Below are 12,366 nucleotides of genomic sequence, written 5' to 3'. Positions count from 1 at the left end.
TATCCATCAGAGTACAGAAAGGTCACTCAGGGCAGAGCTTTAAATATGCAAAAACTGCATTTGTGTTAGAGGATACTGACTAAGTTACAGGGTTCAGTAGATGTGATGGAAGACAGGAAGATACTATTACATGCAGTGTTGCCCAGGTGGTTCAGCATTCCCTGCTTATGTTTCTTTCTTTTTTTTTTTTTTTAAATCCAAGTATTTTTTTGTGAAAATTGATTTTAAAAATGTCTTACTGAAAAATAGTACTAATGTCCTGGAATGGGCAAGTGGGCAGGTCCACACTTCAATTCAATCCAGAATCCATGGTATAATTAGGTGTTATCTCGATCAGTTTTGTGAAGAAAATAGGACAAAACTGCAGTATCGAAATGCACAAAACTAATATAGGCCAGGCCTATCTGCATAGCCCCACAGCTGTAATTTCTGTTAAAGGTGCTTCTGCTAAATATTGACTTTATGGGGGTGAACAGTTATGTAATCAGTTATTTATAGTTTTTATTTGCGTTTAGTTTAGATCAGTTTGTGGAGATTTATTTTGGTGAGTTACATTGTGATCTATGAGCTTTTTTCATTTTTAAGTATGAAAAATCTGAATGATATCCACCCTAATTCAATGTTGTAAAACTAAAAATTAAAAATTAAAAATTAAAGGTCCATCACTAAAAAAAATAAAAATTAAAGGTCCATCCAAGTGGGAGTGAATATTTTACCAATAAAAAAGTTAAATGTGATTAAAAAATTTCTATATTCAGGTGTATCATAATTATCTATCTTCATTCCCTGTGGCTTTGATGTATTAAAGTTTGACCAAAGTCAAGGAGTGCAGTCATAAACCACACAATTATCCTAATTTCCCACTGTCCAACAAAAAAATTACAAAATTGAGTTGTTCTTACCTTCCCAGGGTTCTGCTCTGGAAGAGTTGTACTCTCTGAAGAAATACTTATGTGTCTGCCTCCATGTGGGAGGACTAATGCTTAACTTTAGAGTTATAGGACAACCAGCCAACATCAGCTTTAGAATGAATTTTATTCAAAAACAAAATCTGCTCAAGCCACTATGTAGCTACATATACTGCATAAAATAATGGTGTATCTGCAGTCTGAACAATGAAGAGAATACATTTTTGTGGATACTTTTTGAGACTTAAACACGAGCAATAAAATTGAGTGGGCACAGTAAAAACAGTAATCTGTGCATTTTAATGTAGTTGAACACTATACCCTATAATAAGCAAAACCTTAATGGCTCATAAAATGTTGTGTTGAGAATGTGCCATGTAACTTTTGGGTTAATGCGGATTTTTAAACCTGTTGTTTGTGGTACTGTTCAATTAGATTTAAATTGGACTTAACTTGGCACCAATTAGGCCAAGGTGGGCTACGTTTTATTATCCATGAAGACAATGCTGGTCAACTTTGAGAATTGTCAGCGTTGGCACTGAAACCCTGATCAGAAAAACATACACCTAAGATGTATGTAGCGCAATAAAAACAAGATCATGACAAAAAGAAAAAAAAAACATCACAGTGGAGTATCAGAAATAAACATTGCAAATGGAAAAAACATGACAACTAAAGTTGAATTGATCTTTTTCACAGCAGACATTTTGACTTGTCAAACACTGTGAAACTTATAACCTCTGTAAAGGAGCCCTCATTAATGTTGCTTGTTCCTGCTTGCACCTTTGGTACTTTTCTAACCAAAGGTTAGAGATCTATAGACCTTTTTACACGCTTTTCTAACCAAGATATGTGGATCAGATTCATATAGGAAAGATAAAAAGAGAATTCTGATACTAGCAAGGCTAGAAATCTTCAGATTAGCAAGATTGATTCATGAAGCAAAATGACACAGGAAAGACTGTTGACGTTTATCGAGTAAACACATCATTCAAATCTAAAATATTAAGAAGCCTATATTGCTATCAAGTTCATTGTGAATAGAGCAGTGTTTTTAGCGACAGACACACAAAAACACAAGAATTATAGGCAAGTTTAACTAACATTTTTCATTTGCATAAAAGTAGCCAAAGACAAACATCTGTGGAAATTTTTTTTTTTTCTTGCCTCCAAAATGGGACAAGGCAGAAAAAGTGAGGGGACCACTGATGTGTATAATTAATTTGGGGTGTATGGTTTGGTGTCTGGCATTAAACACTTAGAAATCCCCTCCAGATATATTTTAAGAATTAAAAATACTATGTTTGGAATAATAATTTGTGCCAGATGTTTTTTTTCCCCACACAAAAAAAAGATTTTATTTAACCACAATTGGCTTCCAAACTAGTTTTGATCACACAAAATAATGTTGTGTGAACATGCGTTAAACTGAGATTTAAGGTGAGCACAGATAAAATCCTTACCTTCAGCAGATGACTGTAAAAACAGCCTTCTGGAGTTGAAGTTCTAGCAACAGTGCACCTGGAAACAAGAGTCTGAGCTTATTTTGTCACTTAAATACTTGCTGAATGTGCTTAATGCAGCAACAAGTTGTTGAGAAAACCTTTCTAAACATTTGATATCTTAAAATTTTCCTTAATGTTTGGCAATATTTTTCATTCCCCAAAAATACATTTTAAAATTTTCAAGGGGTTTTCATGATAGAAGAAATCCTGGACAATAGCAATACAGATTTCCTTGGAATTCGTAGCTCCACACACCGCAGAGGCAGCAAATACTCACAGACACTGCCATATTTGTTTCTAGTAATTCTACTATTGAAATACTACCAAACGAAAGTTGTATTAATTATAAGTTTAAAATTATATATAAGCCACACCTCTAAAGGCTTAATGCAATGATTCACATTTGAGTCTGTTGACTCATACTATCATTATTTCTGTATGTGTAAATAACTCCTGTGGTATGAGGATGGGGATAGTGAAATACTTATGGTAGCTCTTCAGAGAAAGTCTTATCAGTCTTTATCTGTCCCAACAGCTTTTATCTTTTTGTCTCCATCTGACTTGTCCTCCATTCAGGCTGCAGTAAATTTTAAGTATCTTTCTGCTCCTGATGTGTGAATGCGTGGGCGAACGGTTGTGTCATGTCATGTCATGGCCATTATCTTAGGTGATCTGATTACAGATAATGATCTAATGTGATAGGTCGATATTTCACAGTGTTCCTGCTCCAATCTAAAACAAGGAAATGATAAAACACTTTTTGGAAACAGTCCCACAGTTTTTTTCTTGTACGTAAAAAGAAGACTAAGTGGAAAAAAATGAAAAAGGATATAATGTGATTTTCAGAATGTGACCTTGACCCCTTGCTGACTAACTTCTATAAAAAACTTTATGACTGCATGTCTGCAGATTTGCTAGGCGTTTTCAACCTCTGCTGTTCTTTGAAAGCTAGATGTTTCCCATCATACTCTCCTAAGTGTTGTTACCACTCTTTCAAAAAAGTAATGCTAGACTTAATTTAGCAACTATAACCCAGAATATAACAGTCTGCTTCTCAGCAGACTTTTGGTTTTAAAGCTATTTACAACTTTTACTACCAATTTTCAAAATCTTGTTACCACACGTAAAGCTGAATTTTAAAGATCTCTCTCCCAAGCCAAATTCAGTTACTGTCATTAACTGAACTGTCATCCCAATTTCATGCCAGCAAATTACTAGTATGTGATTTGTCTGAACAAAGGGATTATTTTGACGACTCATAATAAAAGGACAATAAAAGTGATATCTACTTTAGGTTATATACCAATAAAACATGGAAAGGTTTAATGGGTATGAATACCACCAAAAATAGAAAATAGCATATAGAGAAGTTTTCACAGAAGCTTCCCTATATGCTATATGGGCATGGTTACAATATAGACTCACTGAGCACTTTATTAGGAACACCTGTACGCCTGCATTTATCCAATACGCCAGTCATGTGGTGGCAGTACAATACATAAAATCATGCAGACACAGGCAAGGAACTTCAGTTAATGTTCACATCAAAAATTAGAATGGGGAAAAACAGTAAGTTCAGTAAGATTTTGAAAAACAAACAAACAAATAAACAAATAAATAAATGTGGGTTTGAAACCTTATTTAGCGGGAAAATACTGCCAGTAATGTTTGAGTCTTTAAATACTCGCTCAACAAGATACTGCAAACAATACAGTTGGAGACACAATTCACAAATATATCCACAAGCAGCAATGATTGGGGTCCAAGCGGATTGGGACATTTTGAGCATCCAATGAGATTTGGATAGAAATGGTCTTTGGCTTGAGAGACAACTTGCTAACTATTGAGTTATTTGGGAAAGCATGCTCCACAGCTTGTTTGGACACAAAAACAATACTCAAGGAAATTTTGAAGCAGGCTAAATAATAAGGTGAAAAAAAAGTTTTCCTTTTAAACCTCTGTACTTCTTGTACTTTTTGTGCAAATTGATGCAAATTAGAGATTGGAGAATTGGCAATGGAAACTGGTGATTCAATTTGGAAATCCCTGGTCATTCCAGTCATTGGAGTCAAATGGGATAAGGAGAGAGAACTTTGCTAATTGGCGATATTTGAAAATATCACATAAACATATATATATATATATATATATATATATATAAACTTATCTTGCCTTCCATGTACCTATGCACAAGGCCTGCAATGAATCATGAAACTGCAGTATGTCAGAGTTTTTTCTATAGAATTTGTGCATTAGCTTTAGGTTATTTATGTTGGTTGAGGCCTTGTATGAAAAGTTATTCTTATGTAAGAGTTATCAAAGTAAAATAAGGTTATAGCCAAACATAATGGTCTGGTTTGGTAAAGTCACGATGTATGTTTTAAGTTAGGTTACAAATAATCTGCTTAACATTTTTGGTCCAGCCATTAGCTTGATGTCCAAGATGGTTATTGGCATGTTCTCTTTTGATGGTTTCTGTAGGCTACATAGTCCACTGAAGTCTGGCTAAACAAATCAGTAGGATTTATTACTTGGATTATATCACATGTGCATGTAATCCAAAAAGTATGTCTACAGTAATTTAACTGATGCAGCAGTGTATGATACAATACTTTATTTGTCCCTGAAGGGCAATGTGTTGCAAAGCCAGTGCTGCTCGCCATCCAGAAGGTAGAGTCTACATTGGGATTTGAACTGGGGACTTGAACCCAACCACAGGACTGAGAGAGAAACAGTTTACCACTCAGCTAATTGGGAATTCAGTCTTCCACATGGTGTTTGGATGTACAAAAAGACCTTTTAACATGTAACACACTGGTATGGCCTATCACTTTAAGAGTTCAATGCCTTGGTTTGAAGTGCAAAGGTACAAGTTGCATTGCTTCATTCAGATAAGTGTGTGAACCATGTGGTAAGTGTTTTGACATGGTAAACTTTTGCTTTGACTTATAACAATTTATTATTTTAGCACAAAGTAGCTACATATGCTAAGAACTGAAAGTGTGATGGATCTTGATCTTTGTGTGTGAAGCAGTTAACTGTCTTCAACTGCTGGAGGTAAACATGCCATGATGTCGTCTCTTTATCAGTTTAGTTACTTGCACATTAGTTAATGATTTGATGCTGAAGTAACACACTGAATCCAAAGAATGTAGAATAATGGAATGCTGGGATTTGCTATCTTGAGAGGTATGTAACTAATGACTGAGCTTTGGCTATCAAAACTCTCCTTTTAGAACTAGTAAAGGCAATATGTCCTGTAAGGTAAGAAAAGACTCTCAGCGTGGCCGAAAGGAGTTCTACAAACAAGTGAGTTTTAGCGATCCAAACATGGAAATTGTATCTGCAAATTAACATAATGCAAGTGTGGCAACCGAGGTGTACCACTTTGAGGTGGTTTGTAAATTTTAGAAGATGGTGTAATGAAGATTGTGTAATGGTAGACTGTTTTTGTTTGAAATAGGTATGTTTGAGTGGTCAATTGATATGTTAATGAAACAAGTAGCCTATGTTTGTTATTTTAGGAAAAAGTGGCTTCACCTTCAAAGAAAAGCCAACTCGAGCTACAGGGTTACATTAACAAAGTAACCTCCTCATTGATGGCAAAGTCCAAAAAAAAAAAACTGCCACAAACTCCAAAGTGGTGGTTTTCGATCCCAGCAAGCTTGATTTTTTTTAATCTGCTGAACAGGATAGGTAAGGATTAGTTCTGTGATTTTTTTGGACATGTGAAATAAAAGCCTGGGCTCATATTCAAACAGTATGTTATCTTATCACTAAGAGTAATCCAAAATTGCAATAAAAGTTTCTAACTAAATGTTTTCTCGTAAATCCTATCCAGAAAGCTGCTGAGACCATTTTTTACCAAGGAAAAGCGAGAAGTCCTAAGCTAAGAAAAATACTGTTGCAATGGCTGACGTCAAATCTCATGCACAAGCTCGAGTTCAGTGACCTTGATGAGTTAAACAGTATGGTTCATAAGTATTTGGAGAATGACACGATTTTCGTAATTTGGAATCTGCACACCACCATAACAGATACAAAGCCATCAAGAATTGATTGAAGTGTAGACTTTCAGCTTTAATTCAAGGGGTTTAACAAAAATATTGCATTAACCGTTTAGGAATTACAGCCATTTCTATACATAGTCCCTCATTTTCAGAGGCTCAGAAGTAATTGTAAAAATGAACATAATTGTAAATATAAGGATTATTTTTTATAGTAGGATGAAAATCCTTTGCAGTCAGTGACTGAAGTCGGAGCTCATGGAAATCACCAAATCCTGAGTTTCCTCCCTTGAGATTCCTTTTCAGGGCTTTACTGTAGCTATTTTAAGTTTCTGCTTGTTTGTAGGTTTTTCTGCCCTCAGTTTTGTCTTCAGGAATTGAAAAGCATACTCAGTTAGGTTGAGGTCAGGCGACTGGCCATCGAAGAATATTCCATTTCTTTGCCTTGAGAAGCTCTTGGGTTGCTTTCACAGTATATTTTGGGTCATTATCCATCTGTAATATGAAGCACTGTCCCATCAGTTTTGCAGCATTTGGCTGAATCTTCTCTTCCCATCATTCTGATTCAAGTTCATCTCGGTTCTTTCTAAAGAATCTTATTCCAGAACTGGGCAGGTGTTTTTAGAGGTTTTTCTGTCAAAGTCTATTCTGGCCTTTCTGTTCTTGAGTGTTACCAGTGGTTTGCTCCTTGTGGTAAAACCCTCTGTATTTACATTCATGAAGGTATCTCTTGATTGAAGACTTTGACAATGATAGGCCAAGGAAAGAATTCTGTGATCAGACACTTTAGTTGTCTTCCGTGCTCTTTCAGGCCTTTTGGTGTTGCTGAGCCCACCAATGCGTTCCTTCTTTTTAAGAATGTAACAAATTGGCGATTTAAAGTTTTTAGCATCTATCTGATAGGTTTGTTTTGTTTTTCAGTCTAATGATGGCCTCCTTCTTTTGCTCCATAGCAGATGCCATAGCACATGCCAAGAATGATAAATAGTCAAATATTTGACATAAGCTACAAATAGAATAATAATGGAATGTGCTGTCCAAAGGCCAAGTATCTTTGCACAGTTGTCACAATGGATCTGTATGATGTCACATTTGTACAATAAAATGTTAAAAATTAATTTTCAGCATTGAGTGGGTTGTTTTGGGTGGTTGGTAATGTATTGCATCCCTTACAAGTTCTTTAATTATTCCTTCTCAAGTGAAACAGTACAATTTTCCATTTGTTTGGGAGTCGGTCTTAGTGAGTTGGTAGTCCTCTCAGTACTTCTTAGTTCTCCCAGACTTAGGTGCTACTTTTAGTGCTAATGGGCTTTGTGAATTAGTCTTAGTAAAAAAAATTTACACACCCAGTATTTTTGGGAGTTCTCCTAAATCAGCAAGTTTGGAGCCACTTTTAGTGTCTAGATGCTTTTTGAAAATGGGTCCTTGACAGAAATACTTGTGGTTTTGCAGAATGTATTCATTTTGGGGAATGATTAACGGGAAGAATGTAAAGGTGTGAACAATGACCTTGTGTAAACAAGGTGTTTAAAGTCACATAATGCATTGTAGTGTAAAGCACGTTAGAATAAAGTGGGCAATTGAAGGTACTGTAAGTAATGGTGTGAATCCTGCTGTGTTTTGAGTGGAGCACAATGATGGCAATGTGCAAAGTTATGTGATTAAATGTCAATTTTATAGATAAGAGTAGAAATGGTTTCACACATACTGTTTATCAACATCATCCGTGTAAGAGCTGGAGAGAATAATGTGATGGTGACTGTATAATTACATTGTGTAGGATGGTGAATTATTGGGCACATAGTTTGATTTGGTTTAGTAAATATGTAATGTGTGAAACAACGGTTGTATGAAAAGAGCATAATAAAAGGGGGTTGGTATCAAGGAATGAAAGGTCTGAAATATGGTTTGTAGCTATTGTTCGGAAAAAGTGTGTAGAAGGATATAAATGTTGATTAGCAAACTAGCACTGTATTTTCTGAAGTAAAACGTGTAGTCGAGTGTAAATATAAAGTTGTAAAACAGTTGAAATATGGGGCGGGAGGGTTGCTTTGATGTTTAACTTTCATTTTATTCTGAAATCTTAATCACAGTGTCAGTTATTAATTAATTGTGTTGTTGCTTTTGATTTTCATGCAGGACTAGAAGTGGTAATAACAGGGATTATATTGCAAAATATGTATGGTATGTTTTAGGTGTCTAGTGACATGATTAATTTGTGGTAACAAGGGTTTGGGAAGTCTCGCTATGCAAGAGTATTTTTTTGGATGGTGCAGTAGAGTGATGGGAAATGGAATATTTCTATAATTATTTTATTCTTTTGATTTATGGGAGTCCAGTGAAGTTTGAATATGTTATTTTGAAGCCTTCGCATCAGCATGCTGGTGCAAATGATGTCATTGTTAAAGAGCGGACAGCAGTGTTTTGCCTGCGCAGTTTGGATTTCAGCCGTGTTGATGGGCTAACATTTTCCATACAACGGAAGACCCTATATGATCATATATACATTATGAGTTATTAAGGTGTTTAAAAAAGTTTAATAGTATAGTCTACTTGAGTTTTTCAGCCCATAGTATTAAGTTTACAGTTGGTGTAAACAAAATGTTTTGAAAATGGAAATTCAGAATTAGTGAACCTACAAAGGTCAGTATTTTAGAGAGGAATAATTTCAGTTTGTGATGTCAAGTACATGTGTTAAGTGCTTGCTAGCTTATGAAAAGTGTGTATTAGAATGCAATGTAATTGTACATTTGGAGAAACTTATAAGTCAGTGATATGGAGTGCCTTCAATTCAGCCAGTGTTTTGTTTAATGATTTTCTGTGGGATTTGAATTGGGGCTCTAGTTTGGCTACATGACTTTCCATGTTTGAAAGATGAGTTTTGATTAACTTGGATAATTAGGATCATTGTCTTGTAGGTAACTAAGCTTGTATTTGACCAAATATGTGTGATACATGGGGTCAAAGATTTATGAAAATTACTCCTTAATGTTAAAGTGTACTTTTGTGTTCATCTTTATCTCAATCTTCTTATCTGTGCTTATTAAACTGCAATTGTGACAGTAACATGTTGTTTTGAGACTAATGTGTTTGATTTTTCAATGTTGGTTTATGTTGTCGTGAAAGTTTTGGATCACAGGGACCAAGGAGATGGCGTTACATACACTCCCAAAAGAATGCCAAAAACACTCTCTGTCACCGCCGATGCCAGTGCGTCCATGAAACTGACTTTGTGGGGAAGACACAATGTTGTAGTTGGATTGAGGTACAAATTTAGTGATGTCTGTAAGGATCTTTAATCAGAAAGTCAACAATTACAACTACTGTGCAGACTACTCTTAAAGTTGTAGCAGACCAGGGTATGTGTGCAGCTGTGGAGCCAGAGCAGGTGACCTTGTGTCAGCAAACATAAAGACGAAGGCGAGTTGTCCAAAAACTTACCTCTTGACTTCTGTGAATTATGCTACACTGATGAGCTGGTGTGATGAGTGCAACACCTTCTGGAAAAATGTTAAGGTTAGGAGAAGTTTCAGTTGAAGATAAGAGTGGAACTGAGTACAGTTTTAACCTTAGTGATGGAGGGTTGCAAAATTTTCTGGATATTGATGCAGAGCAAATGTTGCAAGAAGATCAGGTTCATTGCACGATTGATCAGTTATGAACAGGTTGTTATTTAGGTGTGTGATGGGAAAGTGAAATCAATTCAAGATAGTCTCATTGTTTGTGCCCAAAGACATCTGAAAGTGCACATTAGGACACTGAAGAAGATTTGGTCAAGTTGTTTTTGGCAGTAGAACTAAGAGCAATATGACACTCGTGTCGGTGGGGTTGGTAAAGGATATCCCCACAGCTGTGATTACCTACAGCCGAATCATAGCCGTGTGGATATCTCTTACTAACCCCCCACTCTCACTCACGTCATATTGCTTAACTATACAGGCATGTGGTCAAACAAGAAACAGGCATCATAATGTACGTTCCAGAGAATAGCTTTCAGATTTCACCAGCTGCTTTCATCAGCTAATTTGCTTGGGTGGTGTTGACAAACAAAATGAACAATAGAAATGTGGAATATGACTGGGAGGCTTGTGTCAATCCCCATTCTACCCTCGCCAACTATGTTAAAAATTTGGAAATAGTAGAATGTGTAATATATTATGTAACGGGAGGAATATAGTCTTTCAGCGTAAGACTCTTAAGAGTTGCACCTGGCAAAATCTCAACCCTTTGGATTTAGAAATAAATGCCTTACCCCTCAGCTATTGAGAAACTGACAGTTTGAGTGTGTATGTGTCAGTAAACAAAAGTCCAAGGCATTTTTGAGACAAAGCATTAATTATACATTGAATTAATTTTACTGTTCAGATATTTTATGTATGGTTTTTGCAAATTGATATGCACATTGAAGACTGAAGATTGGAGATTTGAACTTGGAATTTGAACGGGGATTTGCTTATGAGCTTCATGAACTTTCAATGCTTAATGAAGAATTTATGAATTGATATTTTTGTGACTGTAAGCCACAGCGGAAAAAGCAGGACCCAGTCTATGACCTTTATGAGATGACACAAGACACGACCTGATGCAATTTCGTTGAGGACGTATTTCATGACTACATTTATAGGTTTTTTGATAAAAATTGATTGGCTTGTACAACTGAAACAGATTAACGTATTGATAAGATCATCGTATAAGATCAAGTGAAGTCTGTAGATGATCCTGACTAAGGTTTGGGATAATTGGCCCAGCAGTTGAAAAGACGATTTTAATAAAATTGAGGAAAATAATTTTTCTAATTTTGACATTTTTAGAGCAGAAGATCAGTGGAGCAAAGATTCCGATGACATGACATTTGAGTTCGGAGAGCATAGCTCTGTTTTGGAAATTGAGGAAATGGAGCAGCATTCAGAATATCATTTTTGATCGCTGAGTCGCTAATGTTGATGGGATAATCATAAATCTGAGCTGCTGTCATGAAATAAGGTCCCAGGCTAAGAACTATAAATCTTCCAATTGAAAGGTGGAGACTGCATGCTTGATGGCACAAGTGAGGTTAGAAAACCTCAACTTTGAGATTGAGGGGTTAACACCTTACCACTCAGCCACAGTGGGGAGACTTGTTCTGCATCATTTCAAAATGGGTGGTGTATCAAAATTTCCTTAACAGCTTACTTTCACATAAGTCAACTATACGGTCCATTTTACCGAACTGGTGCAAACCGCTGTCCCGCAACCAAAAAACAAATTTAAAAGGCATTTAAGTATGCAAATATTAGTTGTTTACTATGATCCTTCTGTTATCTATTGAAACCCAAAATAATTGAGACAGCATTAAGCTTAATAGGGTACGAACCCGAACCCTAACCCCTAGATTTCAATGTACGAAAATTATGCTGAAATAATTTTTGCAAATTCTCCCTGTGTTGTTTTTAAAATGATCTTTTTATTTATTTATTTTTGAAAGTGAAGTTCAAAAACACATTTATTTGATTTAATTTTTTTAAACTATGAACCTTTATGTAAAAAATGTTGTCATGCATTTTCATGTCACTACCTAAAAAGTCTGATTTTCAGTCCATGGGCTGAGACTGATTTTAGCCAAACCCTTACATTTTTGATCAGGAATTATGCCTGCTTGTCTGTCTCATGGCTACAGGGCAAATTGATTAGTCTCATCATTTTGAAGTAAATGTGGTCAAGTCCAAAAATCAGTGTGTAACTTAAAGGAACATCACTACCAAACACCTATTTTCTGCAATTAAGCAGACTTTTTTGGGTGTTATTGTAGAAAATTGAGTTTTTGTATGTACAACTGTTCAGAACTGTGCTGACTAACCATGTGCTCATTTATTTGGAGAAAATAAACAAAATTTTAGTACTGTTATGCAAATCAAAAGTATTTTAGTATAAACCCCATGTTGGTTCAAATTCTAGAATGTGACGTTG

Source organism: Xiphias gladius, chromosome 16 (genome assembly GCF_016859285.1).
Source record: "Xiphias gladius isolate SHS-SW01 ecotype Sanya breed wild chromosome 16, ASM1685928v1, whole genome shotgun sequence".
NCBI classification, from domain to species: Eukaryota; Metazoa; Chordata; class Actinopteri; order Istiophoriformes; family Xiphiidae; genus Xiphias; species Xiphias gladius.
Note: the sequence above shows the minus strand (reverse complement) of the source record.